Source organism: Haliotis rufescens, unplaced genomic scaffold (assembly GCF_023055435.1).
Source record: "Haliotis rufescens isolate VD_foot unplaced genomic scaffold, xgHalRufe1.0.p SCAF_2, whole genome shotgun sequence".
In the NCBI taxonomy this organism is placed as follows: Eukaryota; Metazoa; Mollusca; class Gastropoda; order Lepetellida; family Haliotidae; genus Haliotis; species Haliotis rufescens.
This window is the reverse complement of record NW_025963890.1, coordinates 10,609,695-10,628,158: the sequence shown is the minus strand read 5'-3', so window position 1 is coordinate 10,628,158 and position 18,464 is coordinate 10,609,695.

The window sequence follows — 18,464 nt, the reverse complement described above, 5'->3', positions numbered from 1 at the left end:
AAAGTTTCGTGAAATTAAGTAATGTCAGCAAGTGAGTTTTCCATTTTAAAAACACATGGATGATAAATTTATTATCATTTACATAAAATGAAATATTTGTATTAATAGCTGACTGTTGCAACCATTTCAAGTTTTCAAAAGTATAAACTCGTCAGTCAAATGTCTGTCAAATGAGACCAAGCTAATAATTCCAATGAACTTAATGCAATGAATGCTCCCTACCTTTCCTAAATGAAGACGGCATGCCACCCGGCCCAGTGGCCCAGGAGAATATAGTGCCCTGTTTAAATGGGCTGTTCAGTCTGTGCCAATTCTTTTAGAGTGTCTTGTCATAGCTTAAATGAAAGGTTAGACATTGTAGTTATTTGCATATTTTTTGTTAGCCACAATCTGTGCATGGTATTGATTCCAGGTTCCCATGATTTGACCCAAGTTGAGGGCCGCTCTGTGTGTTTCGGCTCGAAACTTCCGGTGAGCATTGTGACTGCGGTTACTGCGAAATCTAACTGGTGGATCCAGGCTGATACTTTGCGTTTGAAGTAACAAGCGGTCTGTTGGTCAGCATGCAACAGGAGAACAGCCTACGACCGATATTAATTATGGTGGGCTGTCATGACACTGTAAATAGCAAAAAAGCAAATACTTGTGGTCTGAGGCCATCCAAAAGGTACTGTGTAATAGTGTGTATAGCAGGCGGTATAAAATTCATTAGCTTTTGAATGGCATGCCGTTAAAATGAAGAACAATCATGGTGTGAAATGACATCTTATGTCTTATGTATCATTATGCAAGTTATGACCATTGAAACGTCAGTAGAATCAGTGAAATCTGTCAAATTGTACCTACCCGTCTCACTGTCCATTTTTTTTTCTTTTGCAGGAACTTTCTGGTCTATTTATAGCACCAAGAGCTGAGGCAAGGGAATGTGTAGCTTCCAAAGTAACAGAGTTATGGCGAGTTCGTTGACGCAGTTTAACGGCAAGGCGTCCATGAACGCTCGAGGGTATGCCGTGCGCGCCCTGTCCACGTTTTTCCCTATAAGTCATAAGAATCTGCAGGTCAAGACGATATCGGTTTCGGTGTAAACTCGTTCATAACCAAACGAAAATATTGATATACTGTCACCAACTGTCACTGTCCGCCATCCAGACGTTGTATCAAATCTAGGAACATCACTTAGGAGGCAAATAATTAAGTGATTTCGATTATCTCTTTCAGTCCGGTTTTACTGCTGGTTTTTTTGTAACACGGGTATTCATGAGAAAGAGGCGGACGGTAGGGTAGCCTACTGTTTAAAGCGTTCGCTTGTCTCACGAATGTCCGGGTTCGATTTTCCCACATGGGTACTATGTGTGAAGCCCATTTCTGGTGTCTCGTGCCTTGATATTACGGGAATATTGCAAAGGTGTCTTAGAACCCAATTCATTCATTTATGTTTTGAAAGTGTGTTTGATGAAGATGATGTCCGTCTGAATTTCAATAGTTTTTATATTGTGAAATGATTCTTATGGCAATAAATATATGAAGTACCTTAAGGATTACTTTGGTTTAAAAGCATGAGAAATTGTATACGTTTTGCGTCAATAAAGGTAATAAATAGGGCACAAGAACATCTCCCTGTGGAACACCCAATATAGGTACCAAATGTTTGTTTGTTTAGTTGTGGATTGGTTGGTTAACACCACACTGGGCAATCACTGCTTGACACCATGAGCATCGATCCACGCAATTGAGATACGATGCATCAACGAACTCAGGCAGCCTGACCACCCGATCCCGCTAGTCGCCTCTTACCACAAGCATGGTTTGCTGAAGACCTATTCTAATCCGGATCTGCACGGGTTACGTACCAAATGAAGAAGTCCTGATTCTTTTTACTAGTAGTAGGACTGGTAAATTATGTGAATTTAGAAGATTTATTGATAGATGATAATTTGTTGTATTTTACACGATACATAATTATATCAAATGTCATTAGAATCATAATTTGCAATTAGGCTTTTTTTCTAGCCATGGAAAAGGTTCTATGTCTTAGACATAGAGAAAATAAATAATTTCTCCTGCAGTAATGTGCAGATAATGATAACCGTTGTATTATAAAGGAAATTAAATTAAATTTCAGCTCAGAGAATGTCCACACCAGCGCTATCTCAGCGGTAGAGACTCGACGTCTTTCAATGTCCAACTGAATGATTTCAAAATTCAAATAATCTTGTTCAAACAAAAGTGTTGAATATGATACATGCGGAGCGTCTATTAAGATAATATTATTAATAAATTCAAGCTGTTGTGAAACCGACATACTTGAGAAGTGTGCCAATTGATATCTGATACACCTGGCGTGCGTTGCAATAGATTGGCTTAATCAACATGCTCATATTTCATTGACAGTCGTTATGTGATACTCCTAAGTAGCAAATTACGAAAAAGTTATGGTTATGAAATCTTAATGTTGTAGTAAGACTTATGATACATTTGACCTTCGCACATAGTGTTTCTGACCTTATAGGATGATCGAGGGATTACAAAATGACACAGTTACCTTACGATATTGAATTACAGGATACAGTTTTCTTTGCCTATTGAATCTTGATTTAAGTTAAGTATTATTCTAAACACACGAACACTGGCTGGGTTAGTAAGACGATTTTCTTCATTTTTTATTTTGTTGTTCTTGCATATGACAAATGCTAGACAGGTCGAAATCGCATTGATAAGCAGTGTAAATTATCTTTTCAATAATCACTGTGTTATTTATGAAACGTTTAGCTCAGGGAATAAAGCTAGTATGAATGACGTACCATTTCTATATTGAAGCTCTTGTTTGACTGGACCTCTACAGAGCTTCTTATATTCAAGCATATAGTGAAGGATTATTATCTGAACTCCTTCAACGTGCCTTATCGTTTAAACGGATGTAAATTAACGAACCTGGTGGAATCTCTATAATATTGGAATGTTTTTTTATTTGCACTCCATCTATGGATAGCTTGACATAGAACTTTGTTTTTGACTGGTTTCTTGTAACTGTAGTTTTTCCTGTGTAGGTGCCGTCACATCTTCCCGGAAGTTATGAGAGTAAAAGATAAGATTTTAATGAGATAGTTTCTAATACTTCTATAAGTGAGATATGAGTGAGTGAGTGAGTTGTATTTAACGCCGCTTTTAACAGTACTCCAGACATATCACGGCGTGTCAGCTGTGGGAGAAAAGACCGAAGTGATGCAGGTCTCAGACGTTTACCACTTCGGTGAAACCCACGAGCACGGGTATGGTGCTGACAAGCCTAGAAACTTAATCGGGGCGAACCGGGATTCGAACCCACAATCATAGGTTTCTGGCATGTCCAAGGGACGCAACTCTGCACAGCGATCCGCGGCCCCTTAGACGAGTGCCCCCCCCAAGTGGAATATGATGGACAGTTATTATATTAAGTTTAATGATTTTCACATTCAACAAATCGCTTTTTGTGAGTTATAGCCTTTAATCTTCGTTTTGAGTGAGTGAGTGAGTGAGTTTAACGCCATTATGAACAATATTTGCGTTATATCACGGTGTGACATGCGGGAGCAATGCTCAAACAAAATCAGATCGTATACACTTCACGCTGTTGTGCCACCCACAATAAATGATATGGTGCTGTCAGACAAAGGACCCTTATCACTGAAAACTGGGTTCGAACTAACGACAAGTGAATCCAGGCGCAACTAGGGGACGCAACTCTACACAGTCAATTGCAGGTATTCAGCAAGCTTGATCTCCGTGGTTCCCTTTGTTTCAAAAGACGTCATTTGAGAAATGAGTGTAAACTGCCGGGAAAAAGAAAGTATACACCAATGTTTGATGGTGGCTAAAATGAAGCAAACAGGAAATGGTTATCGGATGGTGATGGATACGGGCATCATAGTCCTGTTTTGGACCTTACTGCACTGTTTCGGCGACTGTTTTCATCCTTGTAACCTTTTGATAACGTTTGTTAGTAGTTGGTCAAATCCAATTTTCACGTTAATACTTTCTTTTGTCCGGCAGTGTATTCAAAGAGAGGACATGGTGATGTTTCGGTTGTGGAAGTGAGTGACTAATGGGGTTTCTAAGTATTTATTCTACTGCGAGTTTAGTTATATAATGTACAGCTGTACTTCACATTTCAACAATTATTCCTGTGATTTGCACTGATCACAACGGCGCAATATAACTCCATGACAACACGTGTTATGAAGCAACGATTGTAATTCATGCCACACTGCATTAAATGTTGTACCTATCATCTTTAATCTACACTAAACACGCGCAGCCACACATGCGGCAATCTAGCACACATAGCAGCAGTAAGAAATATAGACATGTGTGTTATATATTTATTTATTTATCGCAATCAAAATTTGAAACCCTGACTGAAATCTCGACTTTTTAATCGACGTACTTAATTTCAGAGCACTTGTACAAGCTCTCCGGCATGTTAAGACACACGTTGGCAACGGCTTCAACGCCGGTTGAGTCACGAAAACTCAATCATGGACACCTGCCAGCTATCCTGTTGACTGGCGGTCTCAACAACGAATGAATGGCGTTAAAATTGTTTGTTAAAAATAAATTACTTGTCGGAGAGCATTTGGTTATATTTTTAAGATTCCTTGTACAAGGACATTGACCGCATCTTGTATTCATTAAGGGAAATCGCACACCAAAGTCTTGGCTTACAACTCCCAGCCTGTGTGCGATGATGGTGACTCAGTTTCTAGCTCGGGAAATAAACAGTTTATCCCGCACTTTGTTTGAATACACGTTGATCGAATGTTATCCCACCTGTCAGATGGCCTGGTTAAAAGATGAAGAGCAGTGTGGGATAGTGAGAAGTGGTAGATACTGTACGCCCCCCAACCCTACCCATCATATACCCTCACTCACTCGACCACCTCCATGGTCTAGTGGTAGTGCGTCCGCCCGGAGAGCGGAAGGTCTGGGGTTCGATCCCAGGCCGCGTCATATCAAAATATTTAAAAAATTGTACTTCTTGTTACCCTGCCTGACACTCTGCATTAAGGGGCTAAAACAAGGACTGGTCGGCTCGGAACTAGTATGTTATGTTTGAGTGGGGTATTCATGTTAACCCGCGGCATGGTATCTCAGTGGGCTAGCACTAGTCGGCAAAATTCGGCATTAGGCCGGACTAGTACAAGCAGCCACACACACATCGCTATATAAGTTAAACCCCACTTAAACCAGTCCCTTCCTAACCCCCGCCCCCCCCCCCCCCGCCCCCCCCCCCCCCCCCCCCACACACACACACACACGCACACACACCCCACACACCTTTATATCCTTATACCATATTATAATACCAGTTTCGCCCCGTACCCCTCGTCACCCGACCCCTATATTCTCATTCACGTCAGCCCCACCCTCCCCCTTGTACCCCCTCCAACACCCAGCCTCACCCGCTCCTCCAGTCTCCGATGTCTGCAAGCGACAACACCAGCGTGTGATAATGCGGCCACATCTCTACATTGCTTACATAGCTCGAGCTGGGGCGCTAACAAGCGCCATCATCATCCGACTGATATGATTAAAGAGGCAATGTCAGATTTTTTCCGGGGAAATCGGTAAAAAAAATGACGTGTCAGCGCAAACTGACTGACGTGAACCAGCGTACTGTTGTGCTCCGTACGTGCCAGGAACCGCGAGACGTCGGTTCCAATGACGAGCCTTGGTTTGTCGGCACTATACTCATGATCGTTGGTTTAAAAAAATGATATGACCTGAGATATTTTGGGATTGCTTCCAACATTTAAAACTAAAACGCCGTGATGGGACTGTTAGTTTTTTTAAATGACGTTAGACCGCAAATCCTTACTGATTCAGTCTTCGGCCCAGCTTCCCAAATGTTCTTAGCACTATGAGTGAGTGAGTGAGTGAGTGAGTATGGTTTTACGCCGCTTTTAGCAATATTCCAGCAATATCACGGCGGGGGACACCAGAAATGGGCTTCACACATTGTACCCATGTCGGGAATCGAACCCGGGTCTTCGGCGTGACAAGCGAACGATTTAACCACTAGGCTACCCGACCGCCCCTCTTAGCACAATGACTATTAAAATAGCATAGAGTAAAGTATGGACTGCAGTTTAGATTTGTGTACTAGAATGGTATTTGGAATGAGAAAACATGGAATATAATCCCCTCGCACTGAAACCAAACCCTATGTTGTATAGACCCTCAATGATACCATAACGTGAATTGAATTGACAGTTTGTAAACAGCTCCTTGCTATAGAGACTTGCGCACGTCTACTCGGTAACATTTGTGATAATGGATAGACATTATCAGTTTTCATAGATAGTTTTTCCCGTTGATAATAAACATGATAAATATCAAAATATACCAGAATATATATTTTATCTCCACATTCTGTAGTCTGTCTTACAGACCCTGATACAAATATATATCAAATACAGCCCATGGAAGTCTATAATGTTTGGCAAGTCTAGATCACTGCAGTATCAGGAATGAAGAGAGTCACTGGGCCCCTTTTTATTATATTTTTATTAAGATAACTGAACAACTGGTTTTTTTATGTACGATATGTTCATTTCAGAGACTAGATGTTAGTCTACACATTCTGTTGTGCTTCATGAGATTACTGTGCTGAATAAACTGTTTCCTCGTCTAGCTATGTCTCCCCCAAGTCTCCCCAAGCACGGGTGTGGGCAATGGCTGACGGGAGAGGCTGACACCTACATCCTTTACTTGTCTGTCATATATCGACGACAGCTGTTTATAAACTGTCTGAGCATATTAGATTGGAGACTTGTTTGCAAATAGGGAATGTTCCATTTCTCTCATTCCATATACCTTTCCTGTTTCCAATCCAAATTCCATTCAAAAATCTATTCTATACTTTCCACTCTGCCGTTGAAGTTTAGGGGATGCGAAGACGATAGCAGAGCTAAGATTATTGGCGCGTATGCGACAAAGAGTATTCGCATGTATTCTTTTTATCTCAAACATGTCCATTCGAGAAATAGCATTATCTCCTAGTAAACACACCCTTACCATCACTGATATCAATCCGATTATCTCGAATCTAGGATATCCAAACATCTTTGGTTCATTCAGCTTCAAGAGAACAGGTGAGGTGAAATGGAGTTTGACGTCGCATCCAAGATTATTGCACATTATGGCTGCTTGTACTAGACCGGACTGATACCGATTTATAGTGCTAGCCCACTGAGATACCATGCCGAAGTTTAATATGAATACCCCACTCAGACACAGTATACTGACTCCGAGCCGACCAGTCCTTGTTTTAGCCCCTCAGTGCCGAGCGCCAGACAGGGTAACAACAAGTACCATCTTTTAACGTCCTTTGGTATCAGACACCCGGGGATCGAACCCCGAACCTTCCGCTCTCCGGGCGGCCGCTCTACCACTAGACCACGGAGGCGGTCTCCTCGGATGAAGGGACAAAAAGTAGTACTGAAACGTTGTTTGTTTGTCTGTATTTTGTTTAACGCCGCAGTACTGAATAAAGAAGACGTTATCCATAGAAGTTTCATGTCTTGATATCACAGACAGTCCCCGACGTGTTTCAAGAGAAGTGTTATCGGTAACTAGATTCGCTGCAGCCCCATACTCTAGAACAGGCGTCCTCTGATATGGTGTCTTTATCCATTACTGTGGAATATATTTATTTTATAAAAAAAACCAGAAACTCATACAAAAGCAAGTCTAGCCAGCTCTAGCTAGCTCTATTCCACGTGAAATCAGCATAGGGAAAATTATTATTTTTATTTTTAGAGTCAAGAAGGGTATTGTGTAATATAAGATTATATAGACTTAATGTTAGTCTTTGTCTTATCCAATATGGTTGCATAACTCAGGATCAAAGTATCATAGTTAATATATTAGTCAAGTCTAAATGTCTAACATAAACAGCAACAGAAACTATACACCCATGTTTGAAAGTTGCCAAACGGGAAACAATAAATGATTATTCGATGGTGATGTACTTGATACGGGTATCATAGTCGTGTTTGCAGTGTTTCAGCGACTGTTTTCAGCCTAATAACGTTTTGATAACGTTTGTAATTTATTGGTCAAATCCAATTTTCAGGGTATTCTTGCTTTTACCTTGCAGTTTATGTTCACGTAACTGCTTTGAATGGCCGGCTATTTCAATTGATTTCATTACTAAGTCGGAGGGTATTGTTTTGTGATTATTGAAATAGTTTTATATGAGAATGACTAGAGCACTCCAGAAACCTATGATTGTGGGTTCGAATCCCGGTTCACCACGATTATGTTTCTAGGTTTGTCAGCACCTTACCCATTATCGTGGGTTTCACCGAAGTGGTAAACGTCTGAGACCTGCATCACTTCGGGCTTTCCTCCCACATGAAGCTGACACACCGTGATATAACTGGAATACTGTTAAAAGCGGCGTTAAACCCTACTCACTCACTCACTCACACCTTGTTCAAAACGAGTATACTGCAAAGTAGCACTTCATCAAGGATGATGGACAATCAAGGATGACGAATCAACAGTGTCTTACAATATATCGGCCAACATGAAGACAATTGAAATACAATCGCGTGTGACCTCATTTAACTCAGAAAGTCTAGGTATGTTTGTTAAAATTATCATCTTGTAATTGATTACTTTAATAGCGGTCTTGTTTGTGCCACGTTGGTATCACCTGTTATCGATATAAACTGCAGTTGATGTAGATTTCAACGTCGGGGCCTTGTCAGTCACGTCTTATCAAGTCAATTTCAAAGATAGCAAGCCCTGCATTGAGTTTACAGGACGGGTGATCTCGTAACTTCTACTGAGTGTTATCATGGATTATCCATATATGAAGTTTGAAAATGCCTGAAGCAAATGACAAAATTGTGAAGTGATTCTTTGTTAACGCTGTTTTGGTTCTTTATCAAGGTCAATCGGTACAGTGATGATAATACTGTCACGATTAATAGATATCTAAAGCTTCTTTATAATCAACTGTTGGATATACGAGTCTGTTACTAACCAACAGGGACTAATCTGTCACTACGAGAGACTAGTCTACCACTAAAAGAGACAAATCTGTCGCTAAGAGAGACGAATCGTCCACTGAGATAGTCTAATCTACCACTAAGAGAGATTAATCTGTCACTAAGAGAAACCAATCTGCCACCAAGAGAGACTTATCTGGCACTAAGAGAGACGAATTTGCCACTAAGAGAGACGAATGTGCCACTAACAGGGACTAATCTGTCACTAAGAGGGACTAGTCTACCACTAAGAGAGACCAATCTGTCACTAAGAGAGACGAGTCGTCCACTGAGATAGACTAATCTGTCACTTAGAGAGACTAAACTGTCACTAAGAGAGACTAGTCTTCCACTAAGAGTGACCAATCTGTCACTAAGAGAGACGAATCGTACACTGAGATAGACTAATCTGCCACAATGAGAGGCTAAAATGTCACTAAGAGAGGTTAATCTACCACTAAGAGATACTAATCTACCACTGTGAGAGAATAATCTGTCACTAAGGGAGACGTATTTGCCACTGAGAGGCTGATATGCCACTAAGAGAGACAAATCTGCCACTAAGAGAGACGAATCTGCCACTAAGAGAGACGAATCTGGCACTGTGAGAGACGAATCTGGCACTAAGAGAGACGAATCTGGCACTGTGAGAGACGGATCTGGCACTGTGAGAGACGAATCTGGCACTGTGAGAGACGAATCTGGCACTAAGAGGGACGAATCTGGCACCAAGAGAGACGAATCTGGCACCAAGAGAGACGAATCTGCCACTAAGAGAGACGAATCTGCCACTAAGAAAGACGAATCTGCCACTAAGAGAGACGAATCTGGCACCAAGAGAGACGAATCTGCCACTAAGAGAGACGAATCTGGCACCAAGAGAGACGAATCTGCCACTAAGAGAGACGAATCTGGCACCAAGAGAGACGAATCTGCCACTAAGAGAGACGAATCTGCCACTAAGAGAGACGAATCTGGCACCAAGAGAGACGAACTGCCACCAAGAGAGACGAATCTGCGACTAAGAGAGACGAATCTGGCACTAAGAGACGAATCTGGCACTGAGAGAGACGAATCTGGCACTAAGAGAGACGAATCTGCCACTAAGAGAGACTTATCGTCCATTAAAGGATATTAAGCTATCACTAAGAGAGTCTATTTTGCCACTAAGAAAGGCTAATATGTCACTAATAGGTTTCCCAGATGTATAACGTTATATTGATAAGTTGAATATGAGACCAAATCAAGTTGACAGCTAATGTAGAAATCAACAAACTTGTATAAAGGTGACGTGGAGAATGTTACATCCGGGTTACATCTTCTTAGCCTTATCTACCGCCTTCGTGGTGTAGTTATCTATGTTAAACAGCGGCATGGTATCTCAGCACTATAAAGCAGGTATTAGTCCGGCCTGTTGCTTATACACCCAACCATAAAGACTCACGCACGCGCGCACGCACGCAAGCTGCTATATAAGTGCAATAATCGCGAATAATCGCGGCGGTATGCAACAAATAAACACTTACATTTTGTATGGAATGGCGGTTGATACCGATGGAGCGGGACAAACTTACCCTGGTGTCATCGCTGATTTCCACTGATCCATGCATGTAATTTTCATCACTAGTTTGTCTTTCATGATGAATGGATTCTGTTTCTGCGGATAATCGAGGTTGATGTCTCTTTGCCGAGATGACGTTTTTAATTTAAACCCCATTTCACCTCACTTGTCATTCCTGTTTCGTGTTGTCCCTCGCCAAAATCATCACCGATACTCGTGATGGTGTTTTATCTGGTCAACAATCTATTACACAATGAAGATGTGGATAATTTATGTTTTAGCAGTTAAAATGACCAGTCAATGCAACGTATTATTTCTAAACTGTACTTGTTGTCACGTGCGGGGGCATGGTCGGAGCAGACAGAGAGTCTGCGGGTTTGTTTTGAGGCGCTGAATCCAATATCCGCTGGCTTCATATACATGTATATATCCTAACATGGTAAACAAGTCAAACATAACGTATTGGGGCACGTGCTATTTATAATTATGATGAGTTTGTATTCTTTCAAATACTTAATGACCCCTCCCCCTCCCCTCAATATGTGCATGACATCCACTCTTCTCCCCATAATAAATGACCAGTCCCAAAATATGGGTACAATGTGTGAAGCCCATTTCTGGTGTTCCCCGCCGTAGTATTGCTGGAATATTGCTAAAAGCGGCGTAAAACCATCCTCAATAACTATGGTGTATTTCAACATCAAGTATGATTGTGTGGTACGTACGACTACGTATGTGATGTATTTCAACATGAGTGAGTAAGTGAGTGAGTTGGGTTTAACGCCGCTTTTAACAGTATTCCAGTTATATCGCGGCGTGTCAGCTTGATGTGGGAGGAAAGCCCGAAGTGATCCAGGTCTTAGACGTTTACCACTTTGGTGAAACCAACGAGCACGGGTATGGTGCTGACAAACCTAGAAACATAATCGGGGCGAACCGGGATTCGAACCCACAATTATAGGTTTCTGGCGTGCCCAAGAGACGCAACTCAGCACAGATAATTGCTTCGCCTTAGACGACTGGGCCACCCGTGCCCCCTATTTCAACATGAAGTATGTGATGTATTTCAACATGAATTATGATTTTGTGGTACGTAAGACTACGTATGTGGTGTATTTCGCCGTTATGTTGTTCAAATATTGCTTTAAGCGGCGTAAAACTATACATATCACTAACTCACTCACACGCTTACTCACTAATCTCCATGTGTCTATGTCCATATATTATCAGCTGACTCGCGTTATGTTGAGGATGCAAAGAGGGGATGAAGAGTGAGTGAGTGAGTTTGGTTTAAAGCGGCTTTGAACAGTACTGCAGTAACATCGCGGCGTGTCAGCTTAATGTGGGCGGAAAGCCCGAAGTGATACCACTTTTACCACTTTATGACGTTTACCACTTTGGTGAAACCCAAGAGCACGGGAATGGTGCTGACAAACCTAGAAACATAATCGGGGCGAACCGGGTTTCGAACCCACAATCATAGGTTTCCGGCGTGGCCAAGGGATGCAACTCTGCACAGCGGAGACGACTTGGCCCCCACTCCCTGAGAGATGAAGATGTTGCAACAGTCGTAACACGTGGATCCAAACCAGGCATGTAACTCGGATGAGAAATTGTTTCTATGTGGAGATGTGACTGTATAAAAAAACTCCATTACCATATATTCAACTTTTCCCGAAAATTAAATAAAGATATTTTTGAAATTTATGGTTTTATTTTCACAAACAAATCTTTTTCGTTTTTCACTGGCGGTAAAATTTGAAATTAACAATACTATTTTCCATTAAACGTACGATTATGATTTCGAGCTGTGATATTTCGACAATGAAGCTAATTTCGAGACAATTTTCAAGCAAAAACGAATAAAATCGAGAAAGCAATGTGGGTATTCAAACTGGTATGTCTGTCTCGTGAAAAAAAATCGTCGGGGTAGGATGGTCCCGTGTGCCACATGGTTGACACAAGAGCCGACTCATGGGGATGGATGTTCTTCATGCTGTTAACCACTGGTTTGCCTGACTTACAATCGATATTTTTCGGGTCGCCATTAAGTGACCTTCCAACAGGTCCTGGACAAGGAAGAGTCAGACAAAGACAAAATATTCTCAAATTCACCTTTCGAAACAAGCTGTGATTTGTTTTATGAAATAAATTATGTTGATTATGGGAATTTAATGAATTTTTCATCGTTTTTAATTATGTGTCTAGTATGTGTTGTTATGCATTTACACCCTTAGTATGCCACGTGTGGTAGAGTTATGCAAACATCGCTGATTATGGTGTAAAACAACATTCACCCACCAAGACAACACGGGGGGAGACAAGTTAAAGTGTGGTCAGGTGAAATTGGGGTTAAAGTCGCCTTCAAGATTATTGCACGTGTGTCAATACCCAACTGAGACACAGTGTACTGACTCCGAACCAATCAATAATTGTGTATTCCCTTAATACACGCCTGGTTGGGTAACACCAGGTGTCTTTTAACGTCTTTTGGTATGACACGGCCGGGGATCGAACCACGGACCTAACCACTAACAAGTTAAGAGTTCAGAAACACCTTCACAGTGTCCATTGGATACACGGTGTCACAGCACTAAGTTCGAGATAAGCAGAGTTAATATCACGTGCGGGTCGGTAGTCCTACCAAATATGGTGTGACGCTCAATTTAGTCTCGGCGGGAGAGCGGCTTGTGATGTAGGGCAGCCCTCGCGGTCAAGGCGGGTCTAACATTAGTTTAACACACACACATATGTTATCGCGCGTACATGGCTCGTAGGGAAATTAAACAATTTCATTCCCAAGCACGTTCGAACATATGAAGCCTACTCGACGCGAGACCCTGCAACTTATTTAAGAGAATGGTATATCTCTTGCGTCGCAAAAAAAATCCAAGATGGCGGACCGGTCGGCAACTCTCACGGTAAAAGTCGATCTTTGAATTTCAATCAGCCAGAGGCTATGACCATAGATGAACCTGTACGTGTTGTGAAGGCAGTTTGCATGAGAGAAAAAGTAAGACGTTGATATTTATTATGAGAATCATGTCCCACGGAAGATTCCAACGGTCTGCCTTCTTAAGTATTGGAGCACGGAGGTTACGAAGACGCCTAAGTTCACACTGTCAAAAGTGGTTTTACATTCGGTAGATTAAGACAGTCAGCAAATTTAACACATTTCGCACATTGTGTGGAGGATGAAAGTTTAAACAATTCACGAAACTCTTTGACGTATCAGACTCACCAAATTGTTATAGACACGACACATTTCATTAAAACATGTTGGTATCTTCAACCTAAAATTGCCGGTCGTGAGCAAAGCCGAAAGATGGAGAGCATATTAATGGCATATTCGTTTCTGTGGACATATCAAGAAAGACAATCCATTTCGAAAAATCACTGCTCAAACTGGATAAAATGTATAAAAGGGCAAACGTTTAAGGATGTCTTTACGTTAAAAGTGGCAAGTGGTAACATGTATTTGAAGTACTCGTCATACATGATCAAGGACAATATATAAAAAAACCTAATTTCTAATAATATAAACAGTTTAATTGACTTGATTATATTCCTTTATTATATTACTTTATTATTCACAAGACATGGCCCCAATGTAACCACGGTTGCCATAACGAAGTACGACTAAGTAACGCAACTGAACAAAGCGACTGGGCCAATCGTACCCTCACATGCTAAGGACATAAATCTGATCAAACCAACTACAACACTATTACTGCCCCAGTGACTTTCTATTAGTTGGGACGTGGTTTGGCCGGTTACAGTGTAACTTTAAGAGGCCTCGTAAATGGATATTGCAAACTACACCTACGCTTTCGAAGAACCTGTATTACGTTTGGCATGCGTGACATATTCCATGGTTGCTCTTGATTCCTTCTTTCCCTGGAGTTTCTTACACCGTTCACACATTCGCCGCGACACTGCATAAACGTAATAGATGTAAAGGTTGAGTGAGTGAGTTAACAGTATTCCAGTTATATCACGGCGTGTCAGCTTCGTGTGGGAGGAAAGCCCGAAGTGATGCAGGTCTGGGGCGTTGAAGCCCACAAGCACGGGTATGGTGCTGACAAACCTGGAAACATAATCGAGGCGAACCGGGATTCGAACCCGCAATCATTATTTTCTGGCGCTCCGAAGGGACGCGAATCTGCACAGCGAATTGATGCACCTTGGACTACTGGGTCACTCGCACCCTCTGTAGAAGTACACACATGGTGAGTCCACGACCACTTTACTCCACGTTTTGTCTGCATGTCAACGAGGCACGTTCAGGACTACATCAGTACCGAGCCATCAAATCGTACGACGGGTGTTTTACGTAAATGTTGCTCTATAACTTCCTTAGTAATATCATTGGTCAAAGGACACTTATCACTGCATATACCCTCTTCCGCGTTGTCATAGCTCCCTCAGATGAACTTATTTTAGTCACACAACAATGATGTACTTGACTGTTACTGAAAAAAGAGGGCATTTAACACGATGCCATTACTCAACGTGGGGGTTGACGGGAAACGCTGACCTTGCACTTATTGACGTGTAGTTTTAATGTAGCTCCCTCACCAGTTACGTTCTCCTGTAGCCCAACACAATAGTGCAGTGTATACGTGAATCTGGCGCGGTGGAAATACGTAGAATGTTGCTCTGTCCGATATTACGTCATGCTGCATTTACGACGCTTTTCATGACGTTGTTGATGACGTTGTTCTTGGCGTTGCTTCGCGAACACCTGATGTCATCAGTGATTGTCGGTTATCCGGTCAGGTGGATTTCACAGCAGGTTTGCCTCTTACCCCCATTGGAATCTGTTTCTGCGGGTGATCGAAGCTGGTTAATTTCTGGCGTGGGCGTTTTATATGTTATGACGTTGTTGTGTCTCATTCAGCCGTTTTCAAGCAGGGACACTCTACCGATCAACAAGTTACTCGAACAAAACTTTAAACAGAATGCCCCTTGGACTTTCCAGGTAGGCGAATTAATGGATCGGGTGGTCAGACTCGGTGACTTGGTCCATTTCGTGTCATCGTACCACGACGGCGGGGTTCGTTGCTATCGATATCAATTCAGATTCGATTATTTAAAGGCGGCCGTCATATAACTGGACTATTGCGACGTTAAACAACGAACAAACCCTTGAAAGAAAAACAAGTAGAATTAAAAGTGGAACCTTCCATTGTAAGACTCCTCTGTGACGCTGTTGTACACGTACAACGTGACATGTTTTGTGTACGTGTCATATTATGGGTAGACTTAAAGACAACGAGTGACGAGGTATCCATTGGGGTAATTATATAAACAAGAAAATGAAAAAGATCGGGTGGGAACTATTCTTTTAGCGTTTAAAAACAAACATGGCGTCGTCTATGGTTAAATGAAACATGTTGTTACGCCATACCATGTGTTTGTTATCGTTACCAAAATGTTGTCGAAATCGAGTGTGTATAAAATACGTTTCAGTTGTTCATCACTGGCCCTGTGACGTAATCTTTTAATACTAACGTTGCAGGAAAACGTGCAGTGTTTTGGTACCGTTGGTGAATGATGAGGTGAGGTTAGGTAAAATGGGGGTCAGCGTTACGTTCAGGAGCGACGTGCATGCACGCGTGTGTGTGAGTGGCTGCTTGTACTAGTTTGGACTAATGGCGATTTTATAGTGCTAGCCCACTGAAATATACAAGGATTATACAAGGATACCCCACTCAGACACAGTTTACTGACTCTAAGCTGACCTGACCTTGTGCCGGCCTCATGGGTTTTAAACGAAATTGGTTGAAATGAAGAAACGATAATAAAACTTGTACTTGCTTCATTAGAATTTGTAATCACAGTTTCCGTCCGTCAGAAAAATCGAAAAGGTGTGTGTCGTAAGTCTTTTTCTGCCGAGTCTCTGACAGTTGTTCAACAAGGTACTACCAAGGCCAAGATATATAAATCTCTATGTAGTAAAAACCCCTCAGTCCGGGCACCCGTTAATCCAGAAACCTCACCTTTCAGATAATTATTGTTGGGAAAGCCTATATAAATAGAAAGGGACGTTACTTCTCGTTAAATTTGACATTTTGTGTATACGAACGGGGTCGCGCTGTACTTTGGAGGACATTTCCAAATTTGATGCATCAGTGACGAAAACGATGCCTGATGCAATTCCCAATTTTGACTTGTACCATGTGTTCCCGTGTTTCTTTTTAAAGGTGAACAATTCACTTGCCTTTGGGTGTGTTTGTGATGTGTGCCACCGGTGGGGCAGGATACGCTCATCTCTATGTGATTCATAAACATATACTTATAAGTAGACGTACAATGGATACTGCTTTTAGTAGAGATTTCTTATGATTATCGAAATGATGTTTATCTCTATCGACTGCTGTTTTTATTACATACCATCCAGAAGGATGTGAAAAAAACCTATGTCCGAAATATGCCGTTATACTAGGTCAGACTTCGCGTCCCTTTCGGTGGCCTGTAAACCTCTCCCACCTGTGGTTAGTGCCACTAATGCCCCTGTAGGTAGTGGCTAACACGTGTGAGGGAATAATGGACTCTCCCACGTGGTCCAGAATTTACAACCCTGACTAATGAAAATAGAACATACCATACTACTTCTTTGACGTCATCATTTTAAATGTCGATGCAATGGATTTCGAAGACAAATCTATCCAGCTCTTGAATTCATCATTATATCATATATCATTATGAATGTGGTATGTTAATAACTTTGTTTTATCTCTTGCTTGAAATTTGGAACTTTAGTACCGTGTTCGGGAAAGACATGTTAATAGTATACTCGAGTTTCATTCTTTTACATCACGATAGAAGAGAAGAAAATTAAAGTTGGTAAAAGTCTACCTTTCGAACCAAGTAAAAAGATCACAGTTTTCCTTTTTTCGTAATTTCATTCATTTGTTTGTTTACAAACATGTAACATCATTGAAATTTTGTGTAGTCCATTTAATGTCTTTGTCGATTGTCGATTGTCATTAATAAGCCCCGTTCAGATCCGATTTGGAATTGTGGTCTGCAGCAACCCATGCTTGCCGTGAAAGGCGACATTGCTTGTCGATAGGGGCGACTAACGGGATCGGGTGGTCAGGCTCACTGAGTTGGTTTGATGCATGTTATCGTTTTCCAACTGTGTAGATCGATGCCCAAGATGTCAATCACTGAATTGTCTGGTCCAGACATATACATTTAGCTGGAATACTGATGAGTGTGGCGATGAGTTGAGGTGAAATGGGTTTAACGTCGCGTCCAAGATTATTGCACTTATATAGCGACCTGCATGCACGTGTATGTGTGTGTGTGTGTGGCTGCTTGTACTAGTCCGGACTGATGCCGATTTATAGTGCTAGCACACTGAGATACCATGCCGCAGTTTAACATGGATACCCCACTCAGACACAGTATACTGACTCCGAGCCGACCACTCCTTGTTTTAGCCCCTTAATGCCGAGCGCCAGACAGGGTAAAAACAAGTACCATCTTTTAACGTCTTTGACGCGGCCGGGGATCGAACCCTGGACCTTCCGCTCTCCGGGCGGACGCTCTACCATTAGACTACGGAGGCGGTCAGTGTGGCGATGAACAACAAACATACATTATTAGGCAGTTCAAGATGCCCTTTCCATTCTAGGTTGTGTACGCTGACACATGCTCGCTGACTTGGTTGGTGCATGTCATCGTGTACCAATTGCGTAGATCGATGTTCATGATGTTAATCACTGGATTGTCTGGTCCATACTCGATTATTTCCAGACCGCCGTCACACAGCTGGAAGATTGCTGAGTGTGGCGTTAAACAACAAACAAACAAACCAAATCATGTTATGCAAATGTTTGAAACATGAACTCTGCCCA